This window comes from Nomascus leucogenys, chromosome 8 (assembly GCF_006542625.1).
Source record: "Nomascus leucogenys isolate Asia chromosome 8, Asia_NLE_v1, whole genome shotgun sequence".
NCBI lineage: Eukaryota > Metazoa > Chordata > Mammalia > Primates > Hylobatidae > Nomascus > Nomascus leucogenys.
In genome coordinates this window covers 95,449,160-95,467,039 of record NC_044388.1, presented here as the reverse complement: position 1 = coordinate 95,467,039, position 17,880 = coordinate 95,449,160, and the positions used below count along the sequence as shown (strand labels likewise).

At 42.0% G+C, this 17,880-nt stretch overlaps 1 protein-coding gene across 1 annotated transcript in view; it reads left to right on the top strand.

Annotated features, from left to right (window-relative positions):
• Nucleotides 1–16,434: 16,434 nt before the first annotated feature.
• Nucleotides 16,435–17,880, top strand: part of BRINP1 (BMP/retinoic acid inducible neural specific 1) — a 205,080-nt gene continuing 203,634 nt past the window's right edge. The window contains exon 1 of the mRNA XM_003264059.3: nucleotides 16,435–16,870. The gene's annotated coding sequence lies outside the window, so the exon portion shown is untranslated. The remainder of the gene's footprint in view (nucleotides 16,871–17,880) is intronic.

Genomic DNA, 17,880 nt, shown 5'->3' with positions numbered 1-17,880 from the left:
GAGATGACATTTAATCCCATGTTTCTACATCATTTGCTCTTCATTCTTTCTCTTATTTCAGGTATGGGAAGAAGTGAGGTCAGTGGGAATTAACTTTTCATTTCCAATTAATGAGGTGAGATTTTTGGAGAAAAGTAGGCCTAAAAAATGGCATGGAAATGGGCTAGAAGGAGGGAGGCAGAGCACTTGGAGAATAAAGGAATCTTTGGGGGAAGTCCCAAATCCCAGCTGTTATCCACCAAGTAATCACGTACAGCAGAGAGTGAAAGACTGGACCAGATTCAGTCACTGACCTGGAGATGAAATTCTCCATTTTCCATTATCAACTCAGCCAGAAATTTACTCCCCCTGGAGCCATGTTTAGCCAACTTGCTATCTCCCTCCACCCTGCCTGGTTCATAAGCACAGATATAGGCATGGAGGTGAACAGACCCAAGCATTATCTTCCCAAAGGGCAAACTATTTTTGTACTGCATCAAGCACAGTGCAGGGACTAGAAATGGTTGTTGCAAATAAAATAACAATACTAAATCCTGTTTGCAGTCCTGAGAGTGATGGGTAAAAGGAGATAAGAAGAGAAGATGAAGAAACAGAACCGAAAATCTTCAGCCCACCGGCTATAGTAAAGTAAATACATTTTAGAGAGGTGCAGTTTGGTATTGGAGGAAGAACATAAGATTTGACAGTGGAAAGAACTGTGTTTACGCTCTTCATTTTACCGTCTCCTGTGGCTAGATTTATAGCACACCACCTCTACGTTACTGGCCTCAGTGAGATGACATTTCAAATGGGAATGCAACTTTTGATGCCACCATAGAGTCGTTCTGGGTATTAATGTGACAGTAAACATGAGAGTGTTTATTTAGTGTTTATTATTTATCTTCTACTTATTCTCTAGGGTCATGACTAAGTAACCCTTCCCTTCCACTCTCAACGACTTTTATCTATGTGACCATTCCTCTTCCCAAATCCGTTCGAAGAGTTTGTCCTAGCCACATTACGAAAAGCAAAATGAAATAGATGAAATTAATTATAATCACATTTTATTAAATCCCATATATCAAAAATACATCACTACAACATATCACCGATATAAAAATTATTATAGACAGTTAACATTCCTTTCCACACTCTGTCTTCAATATCAGTTGTGTGTTTCACACATACAGCATATCTTAATTCAGACTTACCACATTTCAGTTGTTCAACAGCCACGTGGGGCTAGGTGCTGCCACTTCTAAGAGCTGGTCCAAGAGGAGACAGCTTTCTCCATTTCTGTGGATGGGTTACTTTCCTAAGGTTACTCTTGGCTGGCAAAAACCATGTCAGTGGCCTGGGGAATACTCTGTAATACCAGCTCAGTTTTAGAATTTTAATCAGTTTAACCATTTTATTTCTGATATTTGAGATTCAAGCATCAGATTGAAATTGGGATGGAGTAGATTTTACAACCTGACCTTTAAAGATCATTTTAGCTCTAATTCCTGATTCAGTGCCCCACAAATACTTCCAAAGGCATCTCCTGTTGTTCAGATAAATAAAGCTGAGAAGAGAGTGGGTCAGACCAGATTAAAACCCCAGTGCCCTTCTTTTTCCGTCAGCAATGTTTAAGAGTGAGAATGCCATTGGATTCCAAGGGATTCAGTTTGTACAGCATGAATGCAGATGTGCCCAAGTGTATAAGACCCTTGCTCAGTCTACCATATCCTAAATTTGGCAAGCTCACTAAAGCATGGAGGATTATTCAGTTTAAACTGAAGGATAATGGTGATGATTGTTAAAAAATAATGTCAACCACAACAAAAATCAGAAACAAAAATAAAACAGAGATCCCTCATTTGCTAATAAAATAACATTTATTCCAAGTCTTTAGACTAGACCAAAGATCTCCTAGAACCAGACAGTCCCAACTGAATCTGTTAATCCTGAAATTTTAAGGCGATTATGTGGAAAGGTTTTCTTGTATTTCTAAAAGCACAGAAGCCCCAGGAGGGGTTTAGTTTCCCCTACATTTCGGTAGAGGCCTATGTGAGAGGTCTAGACCTAAGACCATTTATGAGGCAGTTGAGACCCACTGGTCTTATCTAAGGTAGACGGCATCTTCCCAGGAGACAGATGTTTGTGCAATGAATTTTGGGCACGGTTAAATAGGCTCACAACTTGAGGGGTATTTGTTTGCAGAAGAGAAATGCAGTTTGCATTCCACAAGAGACCTAGAGAGCAGCAGAATATCAACACAGCTCTCCAGGAGCATATTCAACCAGGTTTAAGCTAGCAATGAACAGGCATAACTATCCTGACTTCGAAATAATGCATGCTGCTAGCACTTGAAAATGGGTGGAAAAAAGCATCTATCTTTTCCCAGCTCACAAGCTGCGTTTTGTGAGAGCAGTAAGAGGAGCAAGGAACCAGGTCTGATCTTAGCTCATTGATCATGGGACTTTGCAGCAAGTCTTGTCTATGGAATATCAATGGAAAATGAAGGATCCCTTGCTCAGGAAACCCCTTGGCTTTGAAGAGCAAGTGGGATCTATGTTGTCCTACCCTGGGTAACTTATAGGACTTAGGAAAACAGCCAGAGAGAATACACTTGTTGGGCCTTTTTCTAGCTCCTAGGTGCATTTCTGTTACCAGTTTTGTTGTTGTTGTTTGTAGAATGAACTTTTTTTTTTTTAAAGTGCCTCCTTGACCTTCTTTATAGCGTATGATAAAAATCAGCTGGTATAGTGTATGATAAAAATTAAACATTGTATATAATAGGGGAGTGTTTTCCATTGTTTGAGTAGTTGTCATAATACAGGTTAATGCAGCAAGCAGAAAGTACATTCTGGTTGCTCACTATATGTTAGAATTTTCTAATATCTCTGCCTATAGAAAGAAAGAGATAAAAAAATTAGATTAGATATTTGTGAGCTTAGGTGTGTTGATTTTTTTTCATTCCTTCACTCAGCAGACATTGACTGAATCCATACCCCATGCTAGATAATACCTCAGGTTCTAGGTTTTAACCTTAAATCTACCATATATAAACCATGAAGTCTAGGGCACTTTCTGCACCTTAATCTCCTTGACAATGAGATAATACACTATCTGTTTTGGTCATACACTGGATGAATAATTAAGTGGGTCAGATGCTATGCCAAGCTGTAATATTTTTAATCCTTACTCAGTTCATTCTCTAAGCTAAGTATTATGGGCCAATTTTATATATGAGGCCGATTTTACATATGCAACTTGGAGAAATGAAATAGCCTAGATTAACTGAACTAATGGTAGAGGAGGGATTTAAATCCAAGTTCATCTGGCTTCAAAGATTATGCTCTTAGTTATAGTTTTCATAAATGTGAAAGTCTTCTAACCACACTAAACTATTTTGTAATGTTTTGTTATGATATAGCTAATTTCATGTACCAACCCCAAATATCTCTATAGACTCTTAGGAGCTTTGTGATTGCTTTTACCCATCAGCTTTTAGAAGGTGGGAGATAATCTGGCAGGACAGAAAGTGGATCATTCTGCTTCTTAGGTGCAGTGCATCAGATAGATCAACAGTTTAGCTGAGATTTTGTTGCTTTAGCTGAGACTTGAGAAGCAGAGTTGGTGCTGGATTGGGTCTTGAATCTATACCTCGTGGGTGTAATAGAGCAGGTAGCTATGCTGCAATTAGGTCCTGAGTACACACTAGAGCTCATGGACTCACCAGTCGTCAGAGATGAAAGGTACTTTCAAGATGCTTTCACTAAATTTTCTCAAAACAGAGGCCTACAGAGATTAAATAGCTTTCTTAGGTCTGTATGAGAGTTCTCCAGAGAAACAGAGCTAATAGGATGGCTAGAGATATTATTGATAGATGGATAGATAGATATTATAAAGAATTGGCTCATGTGATTATGGAAGTTAAGAAGTCCCAAGATTCTGCAGAATAATTTGACAAACTGGGCTGAAGATTTAGCTTCAGTCTGAGTCTAAAGGCTGAGAACAAGAAAAGCTAATGTTACAGTTCAAGTCTGAAGGCAGGAAGAAGCCAATGTTTCAACTGTAAAGCAGTCAGGCAGGAAGAATTCTTTCCTACTAAGAAAACACGGGGAGAAAGGGTCAGCCTTTTAGTTCTGTTTTGGCATTCAACTGATTGGATGAGGGTATCCGTATTAGGGACAACAATCTATTTTATTCAGTCTAATGATTTTAGTGTAATCTTGTCAAAAATACTCTTATAGAAATACTCAGAATAATGTTTGAGCAAATATCTGGGCACCCCATAGCCCAGTCAAGTTGATGCATAAAACTAATCATCATGGAGTCACACTGTTGAATAGGGGAAAAAGCCATGAAGAGAACACAAGCCTTTGGATTGGATTTTTGGATTATTTTCTTTTACACACTGATTTCGTAGAATCCATGATGTATTGATTAAAAATAGCCACTTGTGTACATTAACAAAACCAATTGATCTCTAGATCGAGGAGTGGGAAAATGGCATATACAGATTACTGCTAAGTGTTTTATTGGTATTTTCAAAGATAGATATCTGAAATATGCTCTGTAGTTTACCTGATCCAAGGAAAAGAGGTAGTTAAAAAACATTTTAAGCATTCCCTTCCTAATCACATTCACTTTCTCCTGTTATTTGTGATGCTTTTAAGCTTAGACATGTAAAGTTAAAAAAATAGAATCAATTTTTCACTATCTTTGGTAATGTTTAATAACATCATTAAAACATTTCAAGATTAACTGTGACCATTGAATTATAAAATGTGTAAGGTTCAGCAGTATTTAAGAATCTTTCTGATAAAGTGTTCTGGGATTCTGAAACAACCTTGAAATAGGTGTAAGAAAAATATTATCTCCATGTTGAAGATGAAGATACTGGTTTAAGTTGTTGCTGAGGGTCACCCAACTAGGGTGAAGGTGACTGTCCCAAGCTTCACCTAATATTTTTAAGGTGAACATTTAAAATAACATATTTAAAATTTCAAATTATTTGTTTATATCTTTGCCTAGGAGCAAGTAATGGAAAGATTTGATTAGGGTCAAAGAGGCTGGCAATGTGGACGTTTGTTGTGTGACATTTACGTAGACATGTATAGCACTTATCTCTTTTCCATATTTCTGGTAATAGCACCCCACTTTTTTCAGAAGAGTCATTTTTTTCTTAGTTATTCTGGTTGAGATAATGTTGAGATATTCCCTGAATTCGAAGTGTGAGAGGAACATGATGGGCAATCAGTGATGGGAACACAACCATTATCGCAGCCAGTAGGATACAGTCTTGAGATTTTGTTTGGGACTGTTGGGAACAGTTAAGATTGGCATTTGAGCTGTGCATGGAGAAAGTCAGCCTGAGGACCAAGCCAACCCAGAGAAAGAAAGAGCCGAGAGAGGCAGGATGTGTCCTGGTGACGTGAAGACAAACCTGTAGAACGTTCTACCTTTTGACTTTTCAGTTACATCAACCAAGAAATGCTTTTTTTTTCTTTTTTTTGCTTCATTCAGTTTCATATGAGTTTTCTGTCATTTACAGGCAAGAGAGTGCTAATTGATATAGCAAGTTTGATTACTCCCTCTCAAAATCTGTCTGAAGTTGCTGTAGCCCCCTGGAGTGTGTAGTGATCCTGCAAGATTATCAGCATGGGAAAGTATGCAGCTTGGTTGTATCACGGTCTGATTATTTTTTGTTTATTGATTGATTTTTGTTTAGATAGAGTCTCACTCTGTTGCCCAGGTTGGAGTGCAGTGGCGCGATCTCGGCTCACTGCAACCTCTGCCTCCCAGTTTCACGTGATTCTCCTGCCTCAGCCTCCCAAGTAGTTGTGGCTACAGGTGCGCACCACCACACCCAGCTAATTTTTGTATTTTTATTAAAGACAGGGTTTCACCATATTGGTCAGGCTGGTCTTGAACTCCTGACCTCGTGATTTGCCCACCTTGGCCTCCCAAAGTGCTGGAATTACAGGCGTGAGCCACTGTGCCCGGCCGGTCTGATTATTTAATAGTGTCATTATCAGCAAGATCTAATACAAACAAATGTCCTAGCACAGAAGAACAATGATTAAATTCATTAACCATGGCTTTGTTTACCCTCTCATTGTTAAATCAAACAGACATTCTTGGTATATCTGTCCCTAGTAAAGCTTTCAGTGACCACATATTAATGAAAGAGGATTTGATGTCTATACTGTCTGAATTGCATAAGTGTATTTCACACAAGCAGCAGCAGGGACTCAGGCTCTGTACATAATTTTCTTTGCTGACATCTGTGATAAAACACAGATAATGATACAGGATATGCAGCACTTGACCTTCAACATAGAAAGGTAAAGATATTCTTAATTCGGAATTTAGATAATTCTTTCTATTTCATCTTGCCATTGGACAGACATGCTTTTATCTCTAAAATCTACAAAAGGCCTTCAACCATCTTAGGTAGAAAACATGCGGGACTGAAACTTAGGTTTCATCTCCTTTGCTGTATCCAATTGATTGGTAGTTTTTGCTTGAGGATTTTGTTTTGGATTTTGCAAGGGAGAGTTCCATGATGGATTAGTAATGGCCCAGGCAAGAGGTGGACAAGAGGTAGTACTAGGGAGAAATCAAGAGATATTGAAAACTGATGAATATGTGATAGTTTGAAACAACTAGTCAGGTAAATTAGAGTTAGACTAACCAGGTAAATTCAAGCTAATTATAATAGAAGCAAATTAAAACAATGATAAAAAATATATTTGTTATAAAATAACATCCCAACCACACCTCCTCAAAATAGTGAACCTGAAAACGAAACTCTAAAGAAAATGTGTTTATATGCCAGTGTAGTGTCACTTAGCACTCGAGTAGAAGAGACTGCAGTCTCTGTGTTACATAGGATAGTTTGAGAAAGTGCAACCTAGCTGAGAAGGAAGAGCACAACAATTAAGAACACAGACTACAGGGTTGCTTCTTTTTTTTTTTTTTTGTGAAGCCACGAGCATTCTGCTTCTGTGCTTTTTATCTTTTATTCATTTAATTTTTTTGAGATGGAGTTTCACTCTTGTTGCCCAGACTGGAGTGCAATGGAGCGATTTTTGCTCACCGCAACCTCCACCTCCCGGGTTCCAGTGATTCTCCTGTCTCAGCCTCCCAAGTAGCTGGGATTACAGGCATGCACCACCATGCCCAGCTAATTTCGTATTATTAGTAGAGATGGGGTTTCTCCATGTTGGTCAGGCTGGTCTCGAACTCCCGACCTCAGGTGATTCGCCTGCCTTGGCCTCCCAAAGTGCTAGGATTACAGGCGTGAGCCTCTGTGCCTAGCCCTGTGCTTTTTTGTTTTGTTTTGTTTTGTTTTTGTTTTGATACAGTCTTGCTCTGTTACCCAAGCTGGAGTGCAGTTTAATTTACTAAACTAAATACTATTTGTGAAGCATTTAGCAAACTTTCTGGAACATTATAAGCATGAAAAATGCAAATAAAAACAATGAAAACCAAAAGCACTACTACTAATGTCATTTTGTGTAACCCTTGATCAATAGTGGTAACTTGGTTAGAATTTGTTGTGTGTGGGATATTCATGGTATGGAAGTGGCATATGCATTTGGGGTATTGGGAAACTTTCACATTCAAAAAACGATCAAAAAATCTCTACCCTGTGTCATCCCTTTTGCTTTAAAGGCATCTAATGAGAATTAGTAAGAAATCATAGTAAAGTGCATTGACCTGTGAGCCCAACGATCTGTATTTATATCTCAGTCTGATACTTATCAGTTCTTTTCTCATTGGGGATGATAATCACATCTACCTCTTGGGATGTTTTGTGGTGATTATATGAGTTAATACAGAGAAAAGGATTTTGAGAAATGCCTGACCTGATGTAAATAAATACTGTTATTAATAATCATATAGCTCCTTTTGGGTAGCATAACCCCTCCAAGCATGGCTCCCACTGAATGAGGCTGTCAGGCTCCATGCTAAATTCTTATCTTATTTAATCATTACAACAACCTTGTTAGTGTAAGTATTACTTCCTAATGAGATTATATGCTCCAAAAGAGAGTAACCTATTAATTGCCATTAGAGTAGATATTTGGTTCAGAGAAGATGCTCAAAACGTAAGTTCTGGGTAAACTGTTGGATCCTCATTTGCAAAATAAGGACACTGAGACTCGGACACTGAGAATGGCTCATGTGAGTTTCCTGGTAAGGCTTACTGTGTTTCTTCCCAAAATGTGTGATGACAGGTTTGGGCTCAAACTTATGTGACTCCAAAGTCTATTTTTCACATCCACTAAGCTCACTGACTTGAAAATAATTAGTGTATATTCACACCTCAAAAAATGATGTCGCTGGATCAGAAGACCATTTTACTGGGAGCAAGCTGTGGGGGCAAAGGAAACTCATTTTCACATCCCCACCCTCAATAATTATGTTTATCCAGATGGAATGTACTGCATCAACAGGATAAGGCTTTATATAGAAAATAAGTCGCTGAATGGAATAGCTTTGCAAGTCGGGTGGGAGGGTGTTTTTTTCCCTCTCTAGCTTGGAAAGTGTTTATGAATAGACATGAGATGGATTATCAGGGATTGGGATGTATTATGGGAATCCCCAGATAATTTAGCACCAGTAGTTATTGCCACCTGAGAAAGTGATAGTGGAATTGAAAGGGAAGACTACAGAGACATTTTGATAAAACTACTTTATTTATAGAGTATATTAATTTTCTATTGCTATGCAACACATTCCCACACATGTAATAGCTTAAAATATGCATATTTATTGTCTCACTGCTTCTGTAGATGTCCAGAAGCAGAGTGACTGGATACTTCACTCAGGATCTCATCAGACTGAAATTAATGGGTCATCTAGGGCTGTGGTTGTCATTTGGGGCTTGGTGTTCTCTTCTAAGTTCATTGTCTGTTGGCAGAATTTCTTTTCTTGTGGTCATTCCTGCTAGGTGTCAGCAGGGACACCTGTCAGCATCTAGAAGCCACTCATGGATCCTTGCTACATATCCTCCATAGGCAGTTCACAATCTGGGTGTTTGCTTCCTTTTAGGCTAGCTGGAGCACATCTCTCAGACTTCCTTTTTTATAGCCAGTGAAAACATGCTTTTCAAAGCTAACCATGGTTTAGAATTCTACATGGCCAGGGGGCATTAGGTGTCATCTTAGAATTCTGCCTACCACATAGGTTAAGAATACATGGCCCAGAGTGACAGACAGACTTGACTTGTGTAGGGCACAGGGCTTACTAGAGGTAGAATTGAATTAATATCAATTCACTTGGCTCCAATTTCATTTCTCTACTTTTGGTCTCTCTAAATCAAATGCTTCAAAGTTCTGTATCTAAAACTCCGTCACTCTGATTTATAATGCTCTAAGGTACATTTGGTGGCAAGTGACAGAAACCCAAACCAAATTGTTTAAAATAGAAAGGAAAGCAATTGGTTTGTAGAGTTAAGTATGTGTTTAAGACTTCAGAAACCTCTGGGTCCATTCCATGTTTCCTTCCTTCCAAGTCAGACTTCTTCATTGCGGTGGCAAAGGTCATTTTCAGAACTCCAGGTTTGAATCCTACCAGCTAAATATGCCCATTATCACTATTTTGATTTTAGGAGTACTTTTTAATAACGGGTCCAGCAAACATTCTGGAGTTGACTCTCTGGGACCAGTGTGTATCAATCTCCATGCCTATACCAATCACGGTGACCACTGGGATAGAACACCCTGACTAGCTAACCTTGGTGATGTGCCCTAGAGCCAGGGAATAGGAACAGCACCTCTAGAACAAAATGAAGTGAGAAACTTAGAAGAGTAGTTTCCAAAAGGAAAATAAAGGTACTGATAGCAGAAGAGGGAAATGGACGTGAGGAGGCACATGCTAAAAATAACCTAAATAGGGCTCCCCCTCGTGGAGTGTGGCAGAGCTTGAGAGAAAGGGTGGGAGCTGCCTGTTAGAAAGAGGAAGGAGTTAGGAGGGAATGAGTTGAAGTGGAATAGATTGATCATTAAGCCACCTAAAGCAGTGTTTAACACAGGAATAGAGAAGGAGTACACCAGCCTTGATGAGTTTGAATACCTGGTTCAAGCTGTGGGTCCATCATTACAAAGGGTTATCCTTCTATGAGTCATTCTATGTCCCCAAGCCTCTATGTCATTTCTATAAAGGGGCTACCTGGTGTGCCTACCTCATCTTTCCGTCATCACAAAAAGTGAGATTGCTAAAAAAAAGACAAAACAAAACAAAACAAAACAGCCAGAACAAAACAAAGAAGATACTATCTGAGATTTCAAGAGAACTTGCATATACTGAATTATTAATTCAAGTAGAATATTGAACGAATTTGCAATAGGGATGTTCCTTGAGCTTCAGCAAACAGGATAATATTTTTTCAACACCTTTCCTAAAACCTTTTTTTGGAAGTTGTATGTCACCTGGGCAAAGGCCTGGGCAAGCACAGGCTTAACGAAGCTAGAACTTTAGCAACATGGAAAGGAGAGGGAGGAGAGAGAGAGAAAGATGGGCGTGTCTAACAAAATCATTTTGCATGCTCTCATGTCCAAACACATCCATGTTCACAGCTGGGAGAGCCTGATGGGAGACTAAGAAGGGTTCAAATCCTGGTCAAGGAGTTAGTAGGTAGAAGCATGCCTCCAGAGATTCAGTATGTTTGCTGAAGAACCAGAGCCAATAGCTGGGAATACCAAGAGCAAGGTTCACATATGCAAATAATCGTAATGAAAGAAAGTGAAGAATGCCACAGAGTCAGAGGAGAATGGGTAACTTAAAGACTGAAGGCTTGAGAAAGAACTTCTGTTTATTGAAAACATTTGTATTGGGCTTTTCCCATGTAAAGGGCTAGGTAGCTTAGCGGCCATGTTTGGCTTCTATAGCAGGGTGGCCTCAGTTCGAATTTTGGTTCTGATATATGATAGTGGACAATTTGTTCAGCCGCTCTGTGCCTCAGCTTTCTTCATCTGAATATGGAGGTAATAATCATAATGACAATAATGACATCACGGGGTGTTAAAAGGATTAGATGAATTAACATTTGTGAAGTACATAGAGCAGTTCCTGGGACATAGGGCATAGTTAACACAAATACACTGTGTCTCCATGTACCAAGCTCTCACCATGAAAATATCTTTTATGCCTTTGAGTTTTAGTTCTAGCTGGGGTAACATATATAAAACAAATAATGTCACTGACAATTGTTGAATTACGATGATGATACATGTTGTGACAGAGACATTCAGGGTTGTAAAAGAAATGAGAGCCTTGTTCTGGGGGTCAGGGAAGTGACATTTACACAGATACTCAAAGGGTAAGTAGGACTTGGCTAGGAGTGGAAAGCAAGCACAAAAGCCTAGAGGCAGAAAGGAACTTGGTAAACTCTAGTGATTGGAAGACAGCCAGTGTGACTGGAGTGGAGAGAGGGGACATGATAATAGAGGGAAAGTTAAGGCCAGATCATGCACAGCTTTGTACACTTCATGTAAAAATGTGCTTTATCCTAACTGAAGTGGTCATGGATAAAGCATATGAACTAAATGTTTAAGGAAGGGTAAGATTTGGTCATGCAGAAAGGATGGGCTGCTGGGGAGAAAAAGACCTGGGAATAAAGGGACCAGCATGCACAGAGAAAAGGAAGCTGGGAATGAAGAACCAGTGAACAGTTCATTTTTGCTAGCACAGAAGGTACAGGGTGATAACTAGGTATAAATAAATTTGTAAAAAAAAAAAAAAGAAAACACCAGGACCAAATGATGGAGGGCATTAAATTCTGGGTAAAATGGTTCTGACTTTGGTATACAGTTAAAAGTCTATCAGGTTTTAGATAAGTAGAATGATGGATGAGAATTGTGTTCTAAGCACATTGCCCAAACAGAGTTGGTATGGGCTGGGAAGGAGAAAAGAAAGAGAGGAAGGGAGGAAAGGAGGGAGAGAGATAGGGAGAGAGAGAGACAGAGTGAGAGAAAGAGAGAGAGAGACAGAGTGAGAGACAGAGAGAGACATTGAGAGAGAGAGAGAGAGAGAGAGAAACTAAGAGGCATAGCAGTTTTTATTTTGAAACATGGTCTGGCTCTGTAGCCCAGCCTGGAGTGCAGTGGTGTGATCTTGGCTCACTGCAACCTCTGTCTCCCAAGCTCAAGCCATCTTCCCACCTCAGATTCCCAAGGGCACACCACCATGGCTGGCTAATTTTTGTAGTTTTTTTTTTTTTTTTGGTCGTTGTTGTTGTAGAGAGTGTTTCTTCATGGTGCACAGGCTGGTCTCGAATTCCTGAGCTCACGCGATCCACCTGCTTTGTCCTCCCAAAGTGCTGGGATTACAGGCACAAGCCACTGTGCCAGGCCAGCATAACACTTTTATTCAATGAACAGAGGCTCATAAGAGCCTAGTTGAGAGACATGGAAGGCTTAAATGTTGCTCACACATATTAATCACTCAATAAGTATCAGTTATTGTGAGTTCAACTGTTTTTAAAACTAAAGAAAAATAGCTGTTTATAGGTGTAAAATGTTATACCTATATACCTAACATGGAGGCAAAATTTTCCTCCTTTTAGCTTTTCAATATTTCCTATAGACCCTGAGCATGCCTGCTACATTCTATGGTGTATTCTTATTATTTAGCCTGAGTATGGCTCTGCAATGGATTTCAGACTCCTAGAAGACAGAGACCAGGCAAGATATTTATCTCGGAATCTTTCATACTATCTCACAGTCAGTAGGCACTTAAGAAATACAAGCTTCTTTCGGCAGTTGTTCAGCCTATTCTGAACCCAAAGCACCCCAGATTAAGGGATTTTAACTCCTTTGAGATTTGACAGGAGTAGTGAACTTAAGCTTTTGAGACAGCAGCAGGTGGCTGAGAGTCCTGCACAAACAGGACAAAATCTTATCTTTATTTAAGGAGGGGTAAGTGAAACCTCCATTTCATCACTGAACATTTATCTATATTTCTTGTCTATTTCTAGAAAAAAAATGATGCTTACCTGTTTATTAATTTATTCACTGGATTTCCCTTTGCAATTTCTTAAGCTTAAGTCTAAAGAAAGCAACCTATAAAATCTAAGGTCAGATTACAGACCAGAAAAGCCACCTATTCTATGGTCCTAAAGCTGGGGTCCAGGGATAGATATTCACAAATGAGATTGGCAAAGACAAATTTAGTGAAACTCCACGTAAAATTGTGTGAGATTTTTTATAGTACATTTTCCACAACAGAGAGGGTCTATAGCAATAGTGAGGTTCTTAAAACAGTCTGTGATATTAAAAATATTATCCATTGATTTTCAAATCTATCATACTATGAATGAAATGCTGTGAAACATTCAATTTTCTTATTAAATGCCATTGTACAAAAGGTCCTATTTTAGTGTCACCCCAAAATCTACAGACAGGAAGTTCTTTCTTAAGTCTACCCTAATCTGTTGGCAACTCCTCCCCATGGAAGCCCTTAGTAAATTCGGTGGAAATAGCAAACAGCTGCTCACCAACACCCACCCCAAAGAAAGAACAAGACATTTCTCACATATCTCAAGCTGCCTTAAATGTTCTTTCTTTGGCAAAGAAGAAAAAAAGAAATATATTTTTGGCCTCTAAACCTTTTCCCACCCGTGTGTATTTCTGCAAAAATGTTATCCATATGGTTTTGATTGCATTCTCCATAAGTCATTAGAAATGCTTTGCACTGAGAACTTTTCTGATGACCAAGGAGTCTTTGGAGACGTTTTAAAATGGCCCTCTTAGCCTTTCTTCATAGAAACAGGAAAGCTAAACTGAGCCAAATGCAAATGAACTAAGACCTGGAAAGGTTGGAGTTTTATTCAAAACTCAGAAACCATAAGGCTCCAGTGAGCCTTAAATCTGTCCATGCAAAGTCTTCACCTCCTTCTCTAGGGACAAGATACACTAAGTCATCCATTGGGATGGGGCACAGATAATGCAATGTCTCCAGACATCTAAGTTGATATTTAGGGTTGGGTGCAGTGACTCCATAAAATTCCAAGAATTTCCAATCACCCCAGGGCTTCCCCATTATTCCTAGATGATAAAGATTTTGGACTTCGACTTGGGTGTTGAATTCCTAACTCCATCACCTACTAGCTATATTTTGGCATGCTACTCAAGTTTTTCAAGATTCAATTTCCTATGCCATAAAGATGGGATAGTATTATCTATCTCATATTGCAAAGTATTTTCAGAACTATAAGCAATAATCAGAACATTGCAAATAAAATGCTTGGTGCACGGTAAAAGTTCAAAATTATCCTCTTTCTCTCTGTGTAATATTAGTTGGAACTAGAAGAGCTCTTTGTTTCTTTAGGGAAATATTGACTGTGTGGGGTGAGGAAGAGAAAGACTGGACAGTATTCCAAAGCATTAAGTCCCCACTTTCTAAGGTATGTAGACCATAACCCATCTTGGGAGATTGATTACAAGGAGAGGGTTAAGAAGAAGCAGTCAGAACTTTGGTCTTCACCTGAAGTTGCCTGACTACGTTGTCTCAGATTGATTTCAGAACTGCATTATCAGCAGGGCAGCTGTTGCCTACTAACAGTCATGGAAGTAGATCTCAGCTGGGGGATGATGGGGAGACAAAGAGAAAGATAAGGACGAATAAAGGAAGGAATGGGGTACAGAGAGAAAGAGAGAGAGAGAAAAGAAAGAAAGGAGGAGAGGCAAGAGATAGTGACCTGGGTTTTCATACTGCTGTGGGTGGGAGAAGCAGTGTGTGTGGTGGGCGTATTTCTTCGTGGTCAGAATCAAAGTCAGAACTGCCCTTGGGAACCTGTGTTCAAGACCTGAACCTGGACCAGAAGCCAAGGGAAAGAGAAAGTTGCCCAAGAAAAAAGGGAGAAGTTTCCACCAGGCGAAAAGAGAAATCGCTGGGTGGGTTTGTGGCTGGAGAGCTGTCCGTGGTGCTGACTCCTCCTCATTGGGATTCCAGTGGAGGCTGAGAAGCTCTGCACTGGCTGCTCCTCCTCTCCCTTTCCTCTCCCCTTAGTCGTAACCTTCTGAGACCCAGGATCATTCTGGCTAGCTCGATGTCTTCTCCTCTCTTTCTCTCTTTCTCTTTGTCGATTAAATGATTTTTCCCGAGTTCCCAGTTCATCACTCAAACATTTCTCTTCCATTTTGTTTCAAGACTCCTCTTCCTCCAATTAGTTCACTGGCTCCTAGATTGTTCTAGGCCTCCCTGGTGGTCACATCTCTCTCTTATCATCCTTTGAATTAAAAAACAAACAAAAAACATACAATGGCAATCATAAAAGCAGACAACATGCATTGAGCACTCACTAGGTGTCAGGGAGCAATCTAAGTGTCTTTGCATACATTAACTCATGAGCAGTCTAAGTGCCTTTGCATATATTAACTCATTACAATTCCACATCAACCCTATTAGATGGGTAGATATATTATTATTCTATTAAACAGACAAGGAATTGAGGCTTAAGGGGTAAGTAATTTGACTAAGACCACACAGCTACAGGACTCCAACCTCTCTCGAGCCTGCACTTCTACTGAATCTGGCTCTTTTATATATTCCAACACCTTTTCCTATGACTTCCTGCCCCTCCATCTGGTAGCCTTAATGCTTTCTATTCTTGCCTAATCTTCAAGGGACTAGGAATCTGCATTGCTGATTTGGTTTCAATCAGAAGGGAAGCAAAGTAAACAAACATACCAAATGTGCGCTCTGTGGGAATTTAGATCATACAAGGGCTTTATTTTCTGCTTCAGGAAGAGGCCCATGTTAGCAGCCCCAGCCTGCATCTCAGGCTGATTGCAGAGTCTTTTGCTTTTTATTTTCATGTCTTAGTCCCTGTACCCTCGCCCCTTCCCCGCCTCTGGTGGTCTCCAGAGAACTTCCTGTCCCCTCAGCTTCTCACTCCTACATCCTGCCTACGTAGAGAAGCTCTTGCTTCATTCTGGGAGGTTACGTGGGCTCTCGCCTACACACCGAGAGAAACAAACAGTGTCAAACACTCACAGAGAGACGCGCAGACACAAACGGACCCACACGGGCACCTCCCGAGACAAAACCCACACTCGATGGATCCATGCGGCCGTGGAAACACCCGCGGCCCCAGAAACACTCAGGTACTCGCGACACACACAGTATAGTCACGCTTAAGGGCACCAGAATTCCGGGTTTGCGCGTATGCGCGGTCCCTTTGGATGCTCGTGCGCATAGACACAACACCCTACAAGCCCCAGACCCACGAAACTCCCTACTGCTCAGCCCCAGCCCACCCGGGCCGCCCTTCCCTCCAGGCGGCCTCCGGTCTCTCCTCCTCTCGCTTCTCCTCCTCCTCCGCCTAAAGATGTACAAAACACTCCTCGGAAGCAACCCCGGCGCTCGGCTCCTCCCTCCCCGCCCCCCGGCCGTCGCTCCCCCATTCATTTTCGGCCGTCGCCGGCTAAGTCCCTCCCCCGGCGTAGCCCGGCCTCCGCCGCTCCCCGCCTGGAGACCGCGGCGCACTTGGACTTCCCTCTCCATTCGCCAGCCGCCTGGCTCCCGGACCCCACGGCTGCAAACTGATCTGGCGCGGGGGGAGGAGAGAGCGCAGGCGAGCGAACCCGCGAGAGAGGGAGAGAGCGAGAGAGCGAGCGAGCAAGAGCGAGAGCGAGAGCTAGAGAGCCGGGAGGCAGAGGGAGTAGTGACCGCCTTCCGGAGCTGGGATTCATGCCTGTCCTCGGGACCAGCGAAGGGGACTTTACGGCTGAGTATGAGCCAGGCTGCTAGGAGCCAGGTAGCCCCACGCCTGCAGTCCCCGCGCCGTCCCCGGAATGCGAGCTGGACGCAGGGCTCTCCCAAGTTCCCACCGAGCCGAATAAAAAGCGTCCGCCCGCAGCTCTCCGCCAAAGACGGACATTGACTCCAGGTAAGGCGGCGCCGGGTGCAGCGCCCCGCAGCCGCGCTGCCCTTGGACCCGGCCCCGGACCGCATTCGGGGCGCCCCCGCGCTCCCCCGCCCCTCCCCCTCCCGGCACCCTTGTCCGCTTTTCACCTGGCCGCGCCGCCGCCTCCAAGTCTTCTCCAGTTCTAGGGAGGGGGTTCCTGTGCCTGGGGCTCAAAGGGTTAATTGCGGGTTTGAGTGAGTGGCGTGTGTGTCCCCGCGCGCTCCCGACGTGTGCACCATGGTGGGAACTTGATGTAGTGCTAGTGTGTGTTTGCGTGTGCGGCGTCGTTTGCGTTTGATGCGTGTGTTTGTGGTGTGTGTGTGTGTGTGTCCGCGTGTGTAAGGGAGGGGTGAAGAGAGGGGTCCTATAACCTACTTACGGCGCGATATGTGTGTGCATGTTTGTACGTATGTATTTGTATGTGTGCCCTCGTGTGTCTTTTTAATTAGGTCTCTCCAGCTTACACGGAATGGGACCCTTACTATAGGATCACGTAGTCATCGGGAAACCCGCTGTGGACTACCTCTTGGGGCTCTGGGCTTGGGGTTTCGGGAGGATTATGAGGCTGTAGATGGCACCTTATTTAGCCCAATGTTGGTACCCTTGAAGGAAAATTCCTCCAAACGGTGGAATCCTGCTACGCTGGGACCCACGGCTTAATATGAAAGAGACATGGCCAACCCCCGAGGCAAATGAGACGCTGTCACTTTAAATTCCACACTGGGCAGACTCCAAGATTCTGATGGGAATTTGGAGACACTGGATAGTGGGTGAAAGAGAAAGGGGGAAGTCAGCGGTGGGCTCCTTATCTGGGGCTTGGAAAGTCTGGGATAGGGATTTACCCTGCATCCCCGTTTGCAATCAACACAGCCCTCCGGCTTCTGGTGGTTTTGGGGAGGATCTGGGCAAGTTTGCATGGATCCCCCTCAGGGGAAAGGAGAAAGCGTCCTCGGGGACTTGCTCATCCATCACAGTTGCAAAGGGTCTCAGAG